The sequence below is a fragment of the Anarrhichthys ocellatus genome, unplaced genomic scaffold (genome assembly GCF_004355925.1).
Source record: "Anarrhichthys ocellatus isolate YVR2014 unplaced genomic scaffold, GSC_Weel_1.0 scaffold129, whole genome shotgun sequence".
NCBI classification, from domain to species: Eukaryota; Metazoa; Chordata; class Actinopteri; order Perciformes; family Anarhichadidae; genus Anarrhichthys; species Anarrhichthys ocellatus.
In genome coordinates, this window is record NW_022280159.1 from 89,867 (window position 1) to 96,045 (window position 6,179).

The window sequence follows — 6,179 nt, forward strand, 5'->3', positions numbered from 1 at the left end:
GACCACAGGGCCTTGCTTCATGGAGAGATCATAGTTGACGACCCCTGAAACAAACCCTCCAATCCTATTTAGTCATTGATAGTCTCTGAGTGGGCGACTGTGCCTCACCTTGGCTTTTAAAAAGCAGGAAATGTTTCGCAGAGACTGCGCGGACCCCACCCGTTTACCTCTCAGCGGTTTCACGCCCTCTTGAAACCATTTTACTCCCCCGTGAGTTTGCTTCATTCATACTGGTCAGTGTTTACGTTCCACCACAGGAGCGCACGCTCGCCTCCAGATACAAGGTGTGTCTCAATTCAGCGGCAGGAACAGCTGGTGACGCAAACAGGAAGTCCTTTGTAGCTAGGCCGTCTCATTTCGGAGACCGCTCGGTCCAGCCTTCGCGGTCTCAAAGGACGCGGCTGACGTAGACCGCCAAGGCTGGTTCCTCTGAAGGATGCAGCCACTGAATTGAGACACACCTACTGTGTGTGGAGCAGACCAACCTGGATTCTTTAGTTATTGTCCTTGGCGACTTTAACAAAAGAAACCTCAGCCATGAACTCCCCAAATACAGACAGTTTATTAAATGCTCAACCAGAGGGGAGAACACTTTAGATCACTGTTACACCTATCATGCCGTCCCTCGTGCTGCACTGAGTCTCTCTGACCACGTCATGGTCCATTTGATTCCTGCATACAGGCAGAAATTAAAGCTCTGTAAGCCTGTTGTCAGAAAATCAAAGCAGAGGCCCAGTGAAGCCATGGAGGATCTTCGTGCGTGTTTAGACTGTACAGACTGGGATGTTTTCAGGACTGCTACCAACAGTCTGGATGAGCACAGAGGATGTGATGTCATACATCAGCTTCTGTGAAGACAGCTGTGTTCCAACAAGCACCAGGGAGAGTTATAACAACGACAAACCCTGGTTTACAGCAGAACTCAGACAGCTAAGTTTGTAAAAGGAACAGGCATTTAGGAGTGGGGACAAGGAGATGTTTAAAGAGGCAAAATACAGGTTTAGTAAGGCGGTGAGAGACGCTAAACGACAGTACTCTGTGAAACTCCAACACCAGCTCTCAGCATGTGACTCTGCTTCTATCTGGAGAGGTCTCAGACAGATAGCAAACTACAAACCTGAAGCACCCCACTCCATGAATGACCTATGCTTTGCAAATGAGCTGAACGAGTTCTACTGTCGCTTTGATGGACAATGGGACTGTCCTGACTCCATCTGGCCTACTCAAAAAAGATTTGAAACCGAAAAAATCTGAAAAATAGTGGACCTCAAATATCTAAATATATATGAAAGTGAAAAACTTTAATAAATATTTTATTCAAAACAATTCCAGAACTGAATCAAAGTTATATTTAACCTCAAAAACCTTTCCAACACTTATTTTTAGTCTGAATATAAGTTCAAGAACAAAATTTGGTCAGTTCAAATTTTTTTTTCTCAAATTATCAAACCTATTGGCTTGAGATATGAACATAAACTTATTTAATTTGTTCAGCATTGAACTGAAATAACATGAACAAAAGTTTAGCCTATCACGTTTAGAAACGTGACTCTTTTGAACAAGTGTGAACCTGATATCACATGATGATGTCAGGCCCAACTTCTTCAGTATTTGTCTGAGGGATGTAAACCTGGTTTGGTGTTACAGGCCATTCTTTTAGTGCTCTCAATTATATCACCAGACTGCTTTGTCCATCAGTAGTAGTTTGGTGTTTAAACTATTTTCAAAGCTAAATGTAACATGATCATCATCAATGTCAAGTGCTGCACCCCTGGACAGATATGACTGTATCACACCTGTGCACAGAGTACAGAAAAGTACTCATTGTATTAAATGGTTAGTGATCCTATTTATATCTTTGCTTTTCATTCAAATATATATTATTAGGCTGAATAATAACTATGATGAACAATATTCATAACAGTTATATGTTACAATGCACTAATCACTTACTTGCAGGTCTGTTTGGCAGTGTGTCGCAGCCCTTCAACCGTAATGGCGTGAGACTGTTTCAGATTCGCCACAGTTCTACTACTAATTGACATTTTTGCAAGGCATTAATCATTTCTTTAAAACAAGGCATAACGGAGGATGGGTGTGCAAAAAGAATACAAAGTTTTAGTTTTAGAGTTAAAGCATAAAGCCTTGCATAGCGTGTGGTCCTCCACCTACTAAGCATTTATCTACAAATAGCGTTCCCAAGCCTCCACTGCCACTCATTTGCTCTTTTGTAGTTGGACAGACAGCTGTTATTAAAGAATATAATTGCCACCAGAAGGGCTACTCCTGCCATCCTTCAAACTATGTACCTCATGTGGAGGTGCGGCATGCGAGTCCACTTTAAAAAAAAGACTTGCACATATGGTATACCTGTTTCATCAACCATTGGTTTGTGGACTGCCAATTTAAAGCTCAAGCTCTGCATTTTGACCTTGACATATTGTTTTTGGCAACTAGTAGTGACACAAAAAGGTGGAGCTAAGTACAACCAAATGGTGAATAAGACATTTTTAGGCGACCAAAATGGTTGCAATTATTTTTCATGAATTAAAAACCCACTGTGAAAGAGTTAAAGTTGTATGACGAACATGGGACAACTCACTGGCCAGACCAGACAATGCAGTGGCAGAGACCTGTCAATCAAAAGTTAGCCCCGCCCTAAAACATATCTGGTCTATTTTACTCTGTTGTAAAATACTCTACAAACACAGCTGTGACAGCGTTCCAATATCACAACACCAATTGGTCACCTATTGTTTCACAGTGAAATCAATCACAGAGAAATTGAAGAGCTTGAAAAGTCAAGTAATGAAGCTGGTGTTATGTTGAAGTCGTCCTGTTAAAATTATAGCGACCCCCTATGTGGTTAAGCGTTGGTTCAGATTTAGGTAGGTACAGTATTAAACACTACACCGGAACCGGTGGATGAAACAAAGAGAGCTTATGCAGAGGTAGCCAACACGGTGCCCGCGGGCACCTGGTCGCCCGCAGGGACCATGTGAGTCGCCCGCAAGGCATGTTCTAAAAATAGCACTAGTCCCCATGGAGCTCCGTCTAAAAATTGTAGTTTCTGTTCTTTTTTAATCAAAAACGCTTGCATTAATGTAGATTTTAAAAGGAATCGGCCGCCGCACCGCACTAGGTTTTCAGGTTTCGAATAGCGGGCGCTTCCCGTTGGCGCCGGACGCGCCGCCGCGAGCGCACCCCGTCGCCAGGTTTCGTCAGTCCTCGGAACAGGCAACAACTCGTGGGTGGCGGGGGTAGAGGCTAGGCAACGCAGTACGATCGAAAAGGCCCAGACTAGAGGCTTGAACGCAAAGACGCTCGTGTGCCTCGGAGGGTTGGATCCCCCCTCGGCTATAGACGAGACTTTTTACTAGTTTCTTCGTGGAGAAAAAGGTACCCAAAAAAAAGCTGGTGACTACAGACTACAGGCCGGCATGCAGGCTTCATTGCGCAATGCAAAGTTGACCCACATTTCCCAAAATGTGGTGATTAGTACTAGTACTAATGTAATAGGATTCATTTAAACATGTGAAAGAGTTGATTTTTTTATCTTACATAATATAATTTGTATAAACATGGTTCAAACATGTTACGAAGGTAGTGGTTAGTACAAACGAGTCATGATTTGAAGATATGACAGTTAATGATTTCCTAAAAAATGTTAGAAGTGATAATTTGTACAAAAATATAACGTGTGATTTTGAACAAAATACACAATTGTTATTGATTGTTAATAATTATTGTGAGGAATAATTAACATTGACATGTGATCAGACAATCTCTTCACATATATTATTATTATTAAAAGGTGATCTGTGCAACTTTGTTATTCAGGAAGTTTGTATCAAACAAGTAGCCCTTCGTACTGCTCAGTACCCTTGAAGTAGCTCTCAGTTTCAAAAAGGTTGGTGACCCCTGGCTTACAGGGATTTGTTTGACCAACCTGGGAGACTAACCCGTCTGCATAGACAAGAAGTATCCTTATGTTTTGGTCCGCATAAAAAAAACACAAAGATACGGAAGAAAGACATATGGAGAGCCTACCGGGATTTATGTTTGAACACCCAGCGAACTCACTGTGTCCTGCCCAAACCACCAGCCATAATACAGCACCAAAATTGCGTCATCAAACTGGTTCACTATAGGCTAGCTGTATCAATCTCTCACACACATAATGCAAGAAATTCCTGTGTTTCGTAGCCACCTGAAAGTATGCGCCCTTTGACTTGAAGGTGGTGACGGTGGCAGGGTTTGATTAACGAACCCCTCCATTTTTCTACCGTGAAACTTGTATACTTAGTTAATGCAACTGTTTGGAGTTTTGACCATACTAAAACATGCATGTCCACACGGGCGTTTCAACGCCTGAAAATGAATATCACATGACTATTCACGTACAATGGGCAAACAGACACATTTAGTGGAAAGTTTTAAAAGTAAAAAACATGCTTCCCATACAACTATAGTACCCCCAGTCAGAGTAAGCTCTGGCAAAGAGATATTATTTGAATCTCACATGGTGGTTTGGTCAGACAAGTTACATAACTCACTTTATTCAAACAAACTTATTTGTAAGAGACATGTCTTTCACAACACTCTAGTCATTGGTATTGATTATGTAATGTTTTACACTAATAAGAATAAGAAAGATGGTTCTGTCTATTTGGTAATAGGCATGCGGTTCTATGCAAGCCACTTTAATAAAAGTGGGATCCTAAAAGCCACTAGTTGATTTGTGTACTTGACCAGTAATTTAATTGTTGTGTTATAAATGCTGAACAAGAGTAATATGTATCATCCAGGACAAGGCAACTCACTGACTGTGTCAAGGTCAAGGTTTAGGGTGACTAAGAAGCTGTTGTATTAGTTTCTGAGTTTTCAGTTTCTTATCTGGTAATTATATAGGAGTCCGACCTTTGCACCTTTGTCAGAAAATACCTGAGTATACCTTGGTAACCTTGACTATTGGCTTTGCATGCATCATTTAGAGTTGACGGGCTGTATGGTTCAGCCTTGGGATGCTGGATTACTGTAATGTTATTCTGTGCAGTGACATTTAAAGCTGGTTTCAATCTTGTTTGGAGCTTTGGATATAGGCTGCTGTGTTACTATGTTATTCAGATCCTTAATCTTAGTAACAGTAACAAAATCACAAAGTAAAACTATTTCATTAAAATTACTAGTGATTAGTAAGTATTAGTAGCATTTGGGCGGATTAGGAATTTGCAATTAAACCACTAAATCTTCTGCCTTTCATTTAAATGATGGGGTAGGGTAAAGGTGAAATATAACATCCAAAATTCACAACAATGTACACACAGACAACTATTTTTTTTTTTTTTTTGAGGATAGATGGTGTCATGTAATTTAATAATGATAATAATAATTGAATCTGGCTGACTGACCTCTAGTATCCAGTTGTTGTCCAGTTCAAATTAGTGTGTACTATAGTAACCTGGAACTCCCCTTCCCTTTTCAGGTCACTACTGGCTACATGATATCTGGCATCACACATTGTTTGTAAGTTAGTGAAGTGTGGTGAAGAAATGTGGTTTCATGCATGTTGATTTATGTGTAATACAGTATGCCCATGTTGGCATACAAAACAAATTTTTATGTGTATGCATAAAGACACACAATCACATTTTCAGGATTTCAGCATTTCCTCTTTTGGGTTCTGTTGTGACAGGCTCACATCTTGCTCTCTCTCTCTTTCTCTCACATCAAATTTACTTTAAAATCAACATTTATACATAAAAGTTTACTAGATTATGGGTCCATAAATGTGGTCAACACACGTCTCTCACTCGTTCCCTCAGTTTCGTTGTCTGTTCTCACTCGTAGCTCTGCTGGTGTCCGAAGTCTGTCCTACTGGAGAGCAATCAATGTTTTGTTCCTTTACATTTTATCTGCGGACTTTACAATGGTTGTGCAGGACAGGAAAGTCCTCCGTTTTGTGTCCATCACCCTCCCTAAAGCCGCTAACCATGACTTCAGATGTCCGCTCCGTAGGGCTGGTAACGCCGCTGGTTACGCCGCTCACTAATTGCTCCAATAACAGATGCTTCGTCTGCAGAAATGCAGAGTTTAACTGGGCAACAGCTGCTAGTAAAGACAACAAGGTCAGCACCGCCTGTAATCAGTTGTCCATGTTGAATTAACCTGGTAGTCGA